Genomic DNA, 15,361 nt, shown 5'->3' with positions numbered 1-15,361 from the left:
AAAAGAAAATCATTAGTACTATTGCTTTGAAAGAAGAAATAATTCAGATTTGTATTTAGCATTCTTTTTGTCATTCACACATTAAGAAAGTGGAAAACAAATACATGCACGTGCATTTAAATTTAGACTGCTTGTTGATTTTGATTTAGGACAGTGCATCTAGCGTGTGCTCTCTGCTCTATGTTGAAAGGATTTCATTTCTCTTTCCTTAGTAGCTAGGATTTTCATTGCAAAAAGAAGATTAAATGACTGTTTATCATCTTAGATTGCATTTTAGGAATTGTATATCTACATCACGCGGTGAACCTGAAAGGCAAATTTCTTAAGAAAGATCAACTATAAAATAAATTTAATGAACATAAAAACGCTTTGGAACCTAACGCACAACATCTAGAAGTCTAGGCTAGAGACATATTTTGGCGTCGTAAAGCCTGGTAACTGTCGCTTTCATCGTAGGTTGGGTGATTCCTCCTCTTTGAGACGATAAGTGCCAGTACGGACTTGTGCTCCCATGTACCGTCGAGTATATATTGGGAGACCACAATAGGCTATATCCTTTATCCTTAGGAAGCCGTGTCTATCGCCCTATCAATCGCAATGCGCTGAACACAGCATTCGGGAAGATTTACTGTCGTACCATAAAAATTATTCTGTAGTTTTGCGATTGGTTTGGTAATCCCTTTGTCTATATTTCCAGAGCAGTCTCTTTCATTCCTTTTCAGACTCCTTAAAGGAAAAGGTCCATCTGAGCACTTGTCACTTCAGGCTCATTAAAAATCGAAGGCAACTAGAGTCATCTTTAGCTTTTTCTCAATTCTTAAAAATTGAAAAAGCAATTTGTGTCAAAGCGTCTAAAATTCACTTAATACATAATAACATTTTCCCCTCTTATTTTGAGTTGATCAAATAAATCTGCAATCGTGGAAGAAAGTCAATCAAAACCTCGTCATTCGCGGAGACTGATGAGTCAATCGTCTTTGACTCCGGAAACCAAACCATTCCAGGTCAAGCGAACTTGTTTAATTGGGTCAAAGTCTCCTGGTTTGTTTGAAACTTGTGTTTCAACGTCCTCTGAGACTCTAGTTACTCCAACCATTTCTGGTATCCCTGCCTCTACAGAAGAAGTTCCGCAGTTACAAGAGGACATTAGAACTAATCCTAGTGTAACAGTAAACACTTCTATCTCTGAACCAGCTCCATCCAGGGTTGATTCAGAAGGTGTTACCCCTCCAACATCTGTCGTTGTAGAATCTATACCTTCTACGACGCTAGAAATATTTTACGGACTTGACAGTCTGCCTCTTCCACCTGGATTGATCGTCATAGAAGAGATTACAGAGGATCTTCCATCTAGTACTCCATCGCATTTTGGGACTGAGATCCACCTATATCATTCTACTTCAGAAGTTAATACCCCTTCATCGCAAGTTCCTGTAGAAGTGCTGGGAAGTCTTTTGGATAGACTCAATATGTCTGGACAACCATCGACATCTAGGACTGTCTCGTCCGATACAGCGGTAGCAAAACCTCCTGCCACCACTCCAACAATGTTCGCTGGTATACCATCTGTCCCAACTAGCTCTCAACCGCTAGAAGGAGTCCACCCAGGGACTATTTCAACAGTATGGTCTGTTCCCGTTTGTTCATCCAGAATAGTATCTGGAATCTCTTATGTTGAATCTCAACAAATTGATCCTTCACAACATCAATTTGGGCAATCTAGTCTCCAAAGGCCAATCATTCCCTTGAGCACTGGATTGCCGCCATATGAGAGTTCACAACCGAATTCAGGTCAAATTGGAATCACATCCAGCGGTTGGGTGCCAATACTGCCTCAACAACCAAGAGTTGTATACTCAATGCAACCGAGTCTCCCTGTGTCGAACATCCCCACTACACCAGCTATTGTGATGGTGTCGCAAGTACAAGCATTGCCTGTTATATGCCAACCTCAAGTTTCTCAGGTCGTTGTACAATAGCCTCTTGTCTTTGCGACACAACCGCAATCGCCAGTTAGTGGCTCCTTAACTGGAGTGACTCAGGCTCAAACGGGTACTATTACCCCTCATCTTGGTCAAATGTCCAGTATTGGGCAACAAAAAATGATTTCATAACCATGTCTGGTGCAATATCAACAACCGCAATTCCAACAAGCTTACCAAGGACCTAAGCAGCAAAGTTTTGCAAGTAATGGGTAGCCGTATATCCAAAACGGTTATAACCAACAGTGTCAAATTGGTTATGCCCAACCACCTTATCAAAGTTATCAACATCAAATGCATTATGCTGGTATGCAAAGACCCACTGCTCAGGCGATCCCATCTTATCCTGGGTGCGCTTCGCCGAACCTGAATCAACAGTTGCCCTTGGTGGCGACTCTAGAGTTACCAGATCTAAATCGGCTAACGAACGATCCAATCGCTTATGCCCCTTGGTGGCTGGCAATTCCCCATAAACTTTCGTCAGATATTCCTAAATTTAATGGAAATCTGGGTGAAGACCCGTCGAATCATGTGATGACCTTTCATCTGTAGTGTTTGTCCAACACTCTCAATGATGATTCGATTTTGCTTCGCCTTTTTCAGCGAACGTTAACTAGTCCGACAACAAAATGATATATCGAGTTGCCTAGAGCTTCATTTGATAACTTCAGCGCCCTTGCCACAACCTTTTTAACCCATTTTCAATTACCAATAAGGTATGAAATAGGAACAAAGCTTCTTACCAATTTCAAGCAAATGATGGCCACTCACATATCCGATCATATTCATGAATGGCGACGTCGTCGTAGAATGGTGAAAACATATGTTCCTGATCAGCTGCTAGCTGAATGGTTTATTAAGTCATTGTTACCATCTATTACAGAAGATGTGGCAAAGGGAGGGGTCGTCACTGAAGAGCAGGTTATTGCTTGTGTGCAATATCTAGACTTGATCTATACTCAGTCTGGAATGCTCTATGAAAAAAATCCCGATGCTCCCAAACCGAAGTTTTTCGTTCCTCCTCCTCCTAAATTAAACAAAGACTCTCATGCTGGAAATGGCGTGATAGGTACGACGAGCACGAAATCGACAAAGGCTACATCTAAGAAAGCCCGTAAGATTTCTGATCAAAATACAAATGAAGAAATTCTAGCCTCGGAGGTTAATGCCGTTTTAACTAACAAAGGCAAAGAACCGAAGCAACCAAGAGGCAAGAAGAAAGGGAAGAGAAAAAAGAAGAAATAGGATGATTCGTCTCCTGAAAAATATTCTCCAAACCCTTCTAGGCAAAAGAAACCTACTCAGCCATGCCTCATATGCGATGAGGATCATTGGACAAGAGATTGTCCATATAAAGCTGAAGTTAAGAAATTCTTTAAGAATTCAAAAACCTCAGCAGTATTGACTGATCCGTTTCCAAACCCAGGAACCAATCTGGTTGCTAGTGACAATGCTTCCCCATCCCAAGTCCTTATGTTGTCCATTTCAAAACAGCAAAATGATGCTTTGATATCAACAAGGAATAAAGATTACGGGAATCCACAGCTGTCGAACAACAAGGCTACTGATTAACCTAGTAGTTTGACAACAACTTCGACCGAAGTTGTGCCACCCATCATTCCTGAGCTAACGATAAAGCCACCAAAGGGAGTAGTACACAAATTGACATTTAATTCTCATGTCAAAGCAGCACAAAATTATAATATAGTAGAGGACCTGGCCTAATCGTCGTCCGCTATGTCGACACTTGCGGTACTGCAAAATTGCCCCTCCTAAAAGCAAGCTTTATTATCAGCAATAAGTGGGATTGACCCAGCGAGTTCCAATCTTGTGGCCTTTAATCATAAAGTATATGACCCGCAGTTACCAGCTTAACTCGCTTTCCTCATTCAAGTGAAAGCCCTCAACAAAACTGTTCATCAAATGATTATTAATGAGGGGGCATCTACATGTATTATGTCGATGAGTTGCTAGAAAACTTTAGGCTCACCGCCCTTGTCGCGATCATCGACGACGTTAAAAGCATTTGATGGACGAACATACACTCCATACGGGATTTTAAGTAACTTGCAAGTCGAACTGGGGCGAAAAATAGTAGAAATTGATGTGGAAGTTATCGATGGAAACCTCGATTACAACATCCTACTAAGAAGGCCCTGGATTTATGCTATGGTTGCCGTTGTGTCGACATACTTCAGAAAGATTGCATTTCCCTTCCAAGGGGGAATTACAATTTTCGATCAACAGACATTCCTCCCCAATAGTTCGCAAGTTACGAGAAGCATTCCGATGATCCACAGAAGCTCTCAGTTGCTTCAAATTATCGGAGTAGGCCTACTAAAAGACCCTACATTGATGGGTACTTTTTCCCTACCGCCTCCAAACAACCTGGCGGAAGTGGCAACGGTGGGAACCTGCAATATGGTATCTTCCATTCAGAAGATGTCCGAAAACGATATTAGCATGGATCGTCACCAGGTGTTGCCTCCAAGCCCAATAGAAATATTGTAGCAATCAATGTTCTCGGCATGGGAGGCAAATCCCAATGAATGCTCGTCAAGCATTTGGGTAGATAGGTCTAAGGAGTATGGTACCTCTTCAGATCCTTGGTCGAATGTACATTCTATAGACGAAGGAATTGTTCAGTCAATGAACATATAGGGGGCACCATGGGAAGATTACCACCATCATTCCCATCTTCCGGATTACAATGAAGATTACTCCTGTGACCTTAATCATCCATCAGTTTTTGATTTTCTATCAAATACTGTAAATACGGTGGATTTCGAACGAAATATGTCCAATATTGAAGAAATTATCGCCATAAATATCTCAACAAAACCAGATGTTGTAGAAAATATTTATGTTGGCAAATCTTGTTCTTCTTCAGAAATGGAAATATATTATGCTCTCTATCGCGAGTTTAGAGATGTCTTTGCATGGCCATATGAAGAAATGCCAGGCATTGACTCGATCATAGTTGAACACGAAATTAAGATCTATCTAGATGTCAAACCAGTAAGACAACGGCTTCAGCAGGTGCACCCAAAGAAAGTTGTTGCCATTAAAGCAGAAGTTGAAAAAATTCTCCATTCTGGTTTCATTTACCCAGTTCTGCTAACTGATTGGGTATCAAACATTGTTCCTATGATGAAAAAGCAAGGAACAATTAGAGTGTGTGTTGATTACAGGGATGTAAACCAACCTTGTCCAAAGGACAAATACCGTACACCCTTCATCGACCAGATAATTGATGAATGCGCCGGATGCAAATCTTTTCGTTTATGGATGGATTTTCTGGGTATAATCAAATAAATATATGCCCACAAGACCAGTCAAAGACGACATTTATCTGTCTGTGGGGCACATTCACGTACCGTAAACTACCTTTTGGTTTAAAGAACGCAGGGGCAACTTTTCAGAGGGCAATGAATTATGCCTTCCATGACATCAAGAACATCGTTCAACCATACCTTGACGATCTTCCGGCTCACTCGCGAAAGCGGACCGATCATCTGCAACATTTGAGAGCAATATTTCTACATTGCCGACACTACAAAATAAGACTCAATCCGCACAAGTGTGTGTTTTGCATCAGTTCTGGTCGTTTACTTGGCTTTGTAGTTTCAAAGGACGGAATTCGTCTCGACCCGTGCAAGGTTCAGGCAATCATCGATTTGCCTCCACCTTCAAATTTGCTTCAGATTCAGAAACTCCAAGGGAAAGCAAACTTTCTGAGGAGGTTCATTCCAAATTATGCCGAACTTGCTAAAGGTTATACACGTCTCTTGAAAAAAGAAGTACCCTTCAACTGGGATCAAGTCGCGCAAGCTTCCTTTGATGCTCTAAAGGAATCCCTAATAAAAGCATCATTAATGTACGCTCCTGATTATCAAAGAGACTTTAACCTGTATCTGGCTGCAGCGGATATGACCATCGAATGGTTAGTTCAAGAAGACAATGGAATTGAACATCCTGTTTATTATTTAAGTAGAAACTTAAATGAAACAGAAAGAAAGTACTCATATGTTGAAAAGCTGGCTCTCGTAGTTGTTCAAGCAATACAGAGATTCCGACACTATGTCCTCTTTTGAAAAACTACCGTTTTGTCATATTGCAACCCCATGACTTACATCTTGTCGCTACAGTTGCTTGGGGGCAAATATTCAAAATGGGTAGCAATTTTGCAAGAGTTTGATCTGGAATTCGTAAAATCCAAATCAAAGAAAGCTCTAGTTTTTGCAAAGTTACTATGTGATTTCCCATCATCGTCCAACAATGCAACATCCAAAGCAACAATCGTGGATGAATCTTTGTTTCTGATATCTTCAAGCAATCCATGGTATGGAGATAAAATAATTTATCTCCAAACCCAAACATATAGGTCTAATACCTCTTGCTCAAAACAACAACGTACTCGATACCAAGCAAAAGACTACATGATCATCGGTGATATGCTTTACCGTCGTGGTGTCGATACAGTTCTGCGAAGGTGCCTCACCCATGAGGAGGCCGAAAAAGTCCTGAATGATTTTCATTCAGGCGCATGTGGGGGGTACCAATCTGGTTATGCTACGGCACGAAAGATTTTACGAGCGGGATACTTCTGGCCAACAATGTTCAAAGATTGCATAACCGTAGTCAGAAGTTGCCATGCTTGTCAAATCTTTGACCACAAAACCAGTATACCACCCGCACCTTTGCAGCCAGTAGTTGTTGTTGGGTCATTCGCCAAATGGGGCATAGATTTCATGCAATGTAACCCCACCTCGGTCAGGGGGCATGGGTATATCATAGTCGCAGTTGACTATTTTACGAAATGGGCCGAGGCGCTGCCTACATTAAACAACAGCGGCGAAATGACCGCTCTTTTCTTTTTCAATCATGTAGTCGCCAGGTTCGGCGTTCCGCAAGCTATAGTCACAGATCATGGATCACATTTCCGCAATCACATGATGGTCGAATTGGCCGCCAAATTAGGACTGTCCCACGACAGCTCTACTCCGTATTATCCACAAGCGAACAGGCAAGTTGAAGCGATCAACAAAGTCCTGAAACGCATGCTGCAAAGGATGATTAGAGTCCATAAACGGAGTTGGCACCTAATCCTGTACTCAACCTTGTGGGCATACCGGAAATTGGTGAGAAATGCGACCGGGTTTACACCCTTTCAACTGGTGTATGGCTTGGAAGCAATCTTACCAGTTCAGTGTGAGATTTCATCTCTCAAGCTCGCAGTTGACCTCCTCCCTGAAACTTCAGAGGAAGAAGCTCGTTTCTTAGAATTAATCCAACTGGATGAAACTCGTCGTGACACCGCCTTGGCTAACGAAGCGCATAAGAAACAAGTCAAAGCACAATTTGACAAGAATGTCAAACCCTGCATTTTCTCAGAAGGTGACCCAGTCTTGCACTATGATCAGGAATCCGACAAATTGGGAGTAGGTAAGTTCCAGTCTTTATGGATGGGTCCCTATATTGTTAAGCGTGTATTAGCAAAAGGAGCCTACAAGTTAGTAGATTATGATGAGATTCCACTGTCGCAGCCCCGAAACGGGTTGTACCTTAAGCGTTACTATGCTTGACTTAGCAAGGTAACCTCGTCATATGCTTTTGTTACATTTTTTTCGTTAAGAGTGATCGTTTTGGTTAGGTAATCCACTTTTGCATTTTTTTTTAGATGTCGAACCCATTGGAATCATTTGTTGGATATGTTGATGGGGCGAGTCGTAGTACGCGAAACCTATCTTCTGTAGCTTGGGCCATCTTTGATCCAAGCGACGAGTTAGTGAATTTCAGGGGGGTGTGTATTGGTCAATCGACAAACAACATCGCTGAATATAGCGCGTTGATAGAACTCCTCTCTGATGCCATCGCACATGGCATACACCGACTTGTCGTCAGGCTAGACTCACAGCTCGTCATTCTACAACTTACAAGCATCTATTCCGTTCGGAATCCAAATATCTATCATATGTTCCTAAAGGTCAAGATTTTGGAAAGACAGTTTGATTCTATTCAATATCAACATATTTCCAGAAACTTAAACACATTAACCGATTCATTAGCAAATTATGTGTTAGATAAACATTTGCAACATTTGTAAAAGAAAAGTATTTTATCAATAAACTACATCAGGATAGTATAACTGAACCAAAATAAAGCTTCGAAAATAAAAAATATATATATAACTTTTGTAGTTTGTACATAGTGTTCTGTGTCCAGGACAAAATCGGTCACATGACCCAAAAACTCAAAATGTAAGGGGGCACCCTAATCTAATGGTGCTCGTGATAACTAGTCACCGCCTGTGCAATCATGTGTAAGAGCCTGGTCCATCGGCTCGGCACGCCAGTGGTATGGCACTGTAATCTCAGAGGAATCTCATCGGTCCTCACATCCGGAATACCAAGGGTGAGACCCTCGATCTGCTCCTGCAACACTGCAAGGGTCTCGGATACATCCAGGTCACGAAGAATGGCCCTCCCTATAGCCTCTCCTGCTGGAACAATAGCTGCTCCTCTCAGACATGCTGCTGGTTGCACTAGCCCAATATCTGCATAATCACATGAGTTTTCATTAGTCTTGATAAACATTTAAAAAGCACAAGAACATTATGAAAACAATAAACAGAGATATGGTCAGAAATTTTTACCTATGACACCCAGGGGTGATTTTAGGGGCGAATGTTCGCCCTTTGGCGAAATTATGGGCTTTTAAATTTTTAGTGGGCGATTATTTTGTATCATAGTACATTTTTACAAATCACCTCAAATAGCCCACCTTCTTTTAAGGGAGAGGGTAAAAAAGGTAAATTTAGCCCTTGAAATTAGGAGCTACAACCTTCCATTCGCCCATTTTCAAGAATAGGTTTTATTTAAGTGAATCCATTCGCCCATTTTCAAGAATAGGTTTTATTTAAGTGAATTCTATGGGCCAAATACCATATTTATAAAAGAGGTATGGTAAATTAATAAAAATATAAATAAATGAGAAGTATGGTAAATAAATAAAACATTTTTTATATTTACTCCATAAGTCACCTTATATACATGCAAGGGTGTAAACAAATAAAAATATAAGTAATGTGGAGGTATGGTAAATAAATAAAACGTCTTTTTATACTTACTCAAAAGGTATGGTAAATAAATAAAAATATAAATAAACTAGACGTATGGTAAATAAATAAAACCTCTTTTTATATTTAGTCCATAACCCTCGTTCTATTTATGAAAGGTCAAGAAAGAGGTTTTATTTAAGTGAATCCTATGGGCCAAATACCATATTTGTAAAAGAGGTATGGTAAATTAATAAAAATTAAGTGAATCCTATGGGCCAAATACCATATTTGTAAAAGAGGTATGGTAAATTAATAAAAATTATAAATAAACGAGAGGTATGGTAAACAAATAAAACATTTTTTTATATTTACTCCATAAGTCACCTTATATTTACGAACACTCAAAAAATGCGTTATATTTAGGTGAAACCTATGAGAAAAATACTATGGGACAAATACCATGGACTAGATTGTTATTAATACCATGCAAAACAACATTATTAACCCTAATATTAGTATTAATAAAAATAAAAATGGCACATGGTATTGACCCATGGTATTCACCAAAATGGCACATGGTATTGACCCATGGTATTCACCTAGAATGTAGCCTATTTAAATGGGGGAATTAAACCAGCATAGATCCATCTTTACTCTGGATCTACTAACCCCCAAGAGGTATCAAATATTGTGATATGCAGACTAGCATAGAGTGAAAAAATATTTGATCCCTTTCGGGGGATCAAGAGTAAAAATGGATGTTGTAATTTAATGTATGTTAAACATTTTAGCTTGGTTAAAATAAAAAATAAAATAAAAATCAACTATTAATTTTATTAATTTTTATAAATTATTAATAGTAATTTTTAAGCTCCAGGTTTATGATATCCCATGGTAATACCGAGATCTTACAAGATTTTATAATTGAGTAAAATATTCGCCATGCCTGGTGAGAGATTCGCCAAAAAATGATATATACATATTATATTATTGATAAAATCGCCTTCCATTTTTCCTATATACCATGGAGATTCGCCCATTTATTATACTTATAAATTTAGGGGGGGTTCTTAAAATTTTCCCCGATGACACCCCACTGCTCGCCAGCCGGCAGCACCAAATCCGGGTCACCCCGGAAATCCATCCCAGCATATGGATACTCGGCATAAACCATATGCTAACATTTGAACCACTCAAAGAAGGCATCAAAGAATGAAACCCGTGGTTGACCAGCATGTCTAGCCATAAGGTTGACCCATCTCTGCATCTGTGGCTCAGCCGGTGGTGGTAGGCCAAGTGAAATGTACTGTGGCTGCATCAGTGGGATCTTCTCCAAGGCGAAAGCAGTCAGAATAGAACCATAGCCAAAGTTCTTGGATCTTTCGTTTTTCACCTTGGTGAGCTGTTCTTTGATAACTGGAAGTACTGCATCACACCAGTTGAATACCTTGGGTTCGAGGCATTCCAAGGCATACTGCATATAGGACCTGTTGACCAAGTGAAGGGTCGCGCTGCCAACCAATCTAGCAAAGGTGAATAAAATAGTCCTCAAAGGCCGGTCGGTGACATCTCGGATGCTGATTTTACCGTCCCTGCTCGACTGAGATCCTTCCCTACAGTATCGGTGAATATAATCCCTCACAAAATCACCCCCATGGGCAGAACCTGAAAGTGAGAGAGGGGCACCACACCTTGATAAACCGGTCAAAAAGTGGATGTCCTCAACAGTCATGGGGATGGATTTGCCTCTTATTTGGAACACTTGGTTGGTAGGATCCCATGCATCGAGGAAATATTGCAACAAATTGATTTGTTGCCTCATGCTAGAAATGCGGAAGAACTTGAGCAAGCCACAATTCTTGACCTGCCGGACCAAATAGAACTCGTGAAAGGAGTTCCAGAGGACATAACATCCTTTAATGCTTTATAGCCTGGAGGTAGTCTCCCAGTAATTTGTCACCATTGGTCACCGTCCCTGTTACCCCTTTCCCGTACTTTGGAGGACTCATTCCGGGACCTGTGAGCAGTGACATAACTTAAAAACACTTGCATTATGTTTCCCTAAGTATGGACTTCATGTGCCCTGAAGACACCCCCTGCAAAATATCCCTGAAAAGTGCCCTTTTTCCATTAGCGCGGGTCCACAGTGTACTACCCACGCCAATGAGGGAGATCCTCAAAAGAAGGCGCGCCCATTGGCGCTCTGTCTTAGAGTAACACCCGCGCCAACCGAGTTTGGAAAAGATTTTTAACAAACGCGCGCCCGGATGTTTTTTCCCTTCAAGTCATGAAGTCTTTTGAGGATAAAGCTAATCTTCTAGATGTCGAGAGTCATCATCTATCCCTTACATCTATCCACAGCGGCTTTCTGGAGATAATGCCAATCCATAATGGGTGTCTTGATGCATTGTATCTTCCTCCCCTTCTCCATCTATAAAAGTCTGTCCTCATGCATTTGACAAGCTAGTTTTGGAGTAGTGGTGATATTATGTCCTCTGGAACTCCTTTCACGAGTTCTATTTGGTCACAACTCACTTTTCCCACCACAGAGCCTTTTACTCCACAAAGTCGCAGTACGTCTGTTACCTCAATCACAACCGCTCCAACGGTATGTGTAGCTTCTTCGACTCCTATTTTCAGTCGTCCTTCGGCTTCTTTATTCGGAGTCTTTGATCCTACGTCAAACGTCCCAGCAGAGGGGCCATACGATCAGTATTTACCACATCTTGGTAGGCCTTTGTCGTCTCAACCGATGGTTGAGATTTCAGTTCCGCTGTCAATTGATTGGGGTCCCACCTCTTATCATGGTGGCCAAGCATCATCTGCGCAATCCCAAAGATCAACCTAAATAGGACTCCCCTAAACCTCCGCCCGAGGAAGGTGCCAAGCGCAAACCCAAGTATCCTTGTCTTATCTGTGATGAAGATCACTATACCAAAGACTGCCCTAGGCGGTCCGAAGTTAGTCGTTTGTTGAAAGGCGCTCCCGGGATTCCTGCGGTGCTCAAAGAACCCTTTCCCTCACAACAAACTCAAATGGTGGCTGACCCCTCTCAGCCTCCCTCTTCCTTCAGTTCTCAAGTGTTTATGGCTGGAACGATACCTGTCAATATCAGTACTCGAACAAAAGATTATCCGTCATCTGCCGGGAAAGAGCCTGAGGTCCCCTCCAGTGCTCCTCCGTTCAGTTCAGGCCCGCTCCACATCGAGAGACCTAGTACTGAGACGCCTATTCGACCCCCTCCAAAAGGAGTACTCCGGAAATATTCTTACAACCCAAACGCCCGTGTTGCACAGCACTACAATATCGTTGAGGACTTAGCCCAGACTCCATCGGCTATGTCCGCTTTAGAAGTTCTCCAGAGCTGCCCTTCTCAGAGGAAGTCCTTGCTATCCGCTATCGGTGGCATAGACCCGGCCGACTCAGATCTAATTACTTTTGACTTGGAACGCCATACGCAGAGACTGCCTCCCCAAATCGCATTCCTCATACAGGTTCTTATTAATTCTAAAACGATTCATCGTACAGTCATTGATGAAGGTGCTTCAACTTGCATCATGTCTGTAGCCTGTTGGAAAGCTATTGGATCTCCTACGCTGAGCCAGTCTCCCACAACCTTGGAAGCTTTTGATGGAAGAGCATCCCGTCCTTATGGTATACTCCAACGTTTGCCTATCTCTTTGGAAGGGAAGACGGTTGAAATAGAAGTTGAAGTTGTTGATGCTACTCTTACCTACAACCTCCTTCTCGGACGTAGCTGGATATACGCGATGCAAGCTGTAGCTTCATCTTTGTTTCGTATCATCCGTTTCCCTCATCAAGGGAAGATTGTTACCGTAGACCAGCTATCATTCTTCGCTTCCTCTTCTGAAGGCAACATCCCTTTTGTGGAGCATACCTCGAAATCATCTGAGAGTCTGGGAGCTGGACTTTTCAAAGATCCCGCCCTTATGGGTGTTTTTCTGCTCCCACCTCCTAACGTCGCTTCTGTTAATATGATTACTACTTGTTCTGATTCGTGGATCCTCCCTCCCACTGACCAAGTAGATTCTTGGGGCGACCAGATGCCGTTGAGTCCTGCCGAGCTCAACTATGTCGAAATCATTGCTGCATCGGCTCCCTCTTCTGAACTTGCTCCTTCGAGCAAGGTTCTCCACTCGTTCGCTCCATCCTCAGGGCTTGTAGATGAGACTTCTTCGGACCCTTTAAAAGAAACATTCCCTTCCGACGAAGCCATTATTGAGACTATGTCTCTCGAGGAACCTCCTTGGCATGATTCTCACCATCGTTCCTCGTTTCTCCCTGCCCCTCAGGATATGCTTACTTGTCTCGAGCGGTTTGCTCCTTGTCTCCCATTTCAAATCCTTCAAACACCTATCCAAGTTTATCAAGTGTCCTCTGAAGGAAATATGGTGAACATTACGCAAACCCAGCCCATCGACATCTCTGTGAAACCAGGGATTGTCGAGCATCTTCACATTGGAGTCACTTGTACTCCGGAGGAGATTCAACTTTATTCCAATCTTTTTCGCGAATTTCGTGACGTCTTTGCATGGTCCTATGAAGAAATGCCCGGCATTGATCCTAGCATAGTGGTGCATGAGATAATCACGTACCCAGGTGCTAAGCCTGTTCGTCAACGTTTACGCCCTGTACACCCCCGAAAGGCTGCAACTATTAAGGCCGAAGTAGAGAAGCTTCTTAAAGCCGGTTTTATTTATCCTATCCCGCTCACAGATTGGGTTTCCAATATCGTACCTGTGAATAAAAAACAGGGTACAATCCGTGTTTGTGTCAATTATCGTGATATTAATCGGGCCTGTCCTAAAGATAATTTCCCCACACCATTCATTAATCAACTTATTGACGAGTGTGCCGGGAGTGAAATGTACTCTTTTATGGACGGTTTTTCTGGATATAACCAGATCAATATTGCTCCCGCCGATCAACACAAGACCGCCTTTATCTATCCATGGGGCACTTTTGCCTATAAGAAGCTCCCTTTCGGTCTTAAAAATGCCGGTGCTACCTTCCAACATGCAATGTCCTATGCTTTTCATGACATTCGACACATTGTACAGCCATACCTGGATGATCTTCCAGCTCATTCAGCCAAACGTCAGGACCACCCTACTCACCTTCGCGAGATCTTTCTTCGCTATTGACACTACCGAATTAGACTCAATCCTCACAAATGTGTCTTCTGCGTTGAATCCGGCCGACTTCTCGGGTTTGTCGTCTCCCGAGAGGGCATCCGTTTGGATCCCCTTAAAGCCGAGGAAAGTTCTTTTACCTGTGTCAACCTCGCTAAAATAATGAAACAAGAGCTCGTGCAATTCGAGCGCAATAACACTAATGTCAACCTTCACTCCATTTTCAATGGACTGAAGCTTGGGGGGCATGTACCTCGATTTGCGTTATTATGCTGGGGGCATGCGAACTTATAACAAGCATAGTTTTTCGTTTCAAGCTTGTGTAAACATGAAACCGAATCCAAGCAGAGTTCTCCATGGTTCAAGCTTGTGTAAAAATGAACCCATACCCGATTTACATCTCGTGATTGCCACCTATTCGCTAAATTTTGTTAGATGAGCCTTGGTTGTTTCATTCCATCGCCACCATCTCTTTGGCCGATCATATGCTTTCACTTGGTTGTTTATCCTTTCCTGAGGAACCACAGTGATGAGTGGTTTTATTAGCCAGCCTCTTGACCATTATATGTTTTGAGTAGTTCCACCATTACCGGAACCAGTTGCTACCCTTTATACCACTTGTTCCTCTAGGACGAGTCTCCTTTTAAGCTCTTTTCTGACTCGTAAAAAATGAAAAGATTGCCGAGTATTTTTCCCTTTTTGACTCGTTAAAGAGAATAAAAATGGAGGCCTGCTTTCAGCTCTTTTCCGACCGTTTAAAGATGAAAAGATCGCCGAGTTATCCCTCTTGACTCGTTAAACGTAAATAATAGGCGCTTTAAACTCTTTTCCGACTGTGTAAAAACGAAAAGATCGGCGAACCTTTGTCGTTTCAGGTTCGTTAACGGTTTCGAATCGACGTGATTCCGATCGCTTTTTTACTTTTTCAGGTCGAAATCACTACTTATGAAAAGTACTCCTCGATCGTAATGGTCGGGCGGTTCTTTCGAGCATTGTTTTATACTTTTTCGGGCTCGCGAGACACAACTCTACGAAAAAGGACACCCCTGGAGTTTCCTTTTCTGCTGTCTTTTCAAACTCTCTAAACATGAAAAGACGCCGAGTTCTTCCTTTGTCAGATTCGTTAAAACCTGATGACATCGGATTTTGTCGAAATGACGCACCAC

Source organism: Pinus tabuliformis, chromosome 9, assembly GCF_031772625.1.
Source record: "Pinus tabuliformis cultivar Carrire ecotype Pingquan chromosome 9, CPIR1, whole genome shotgun sequence".
NCBI lineage: Eukaryota > Viridiplantae > Streptophyta > Pinopsida > Pinales > Pinaceae > Pinus > Pinus tabuliformis.
Note: the sequence above shows the minus strand (reverse complement) of the source record.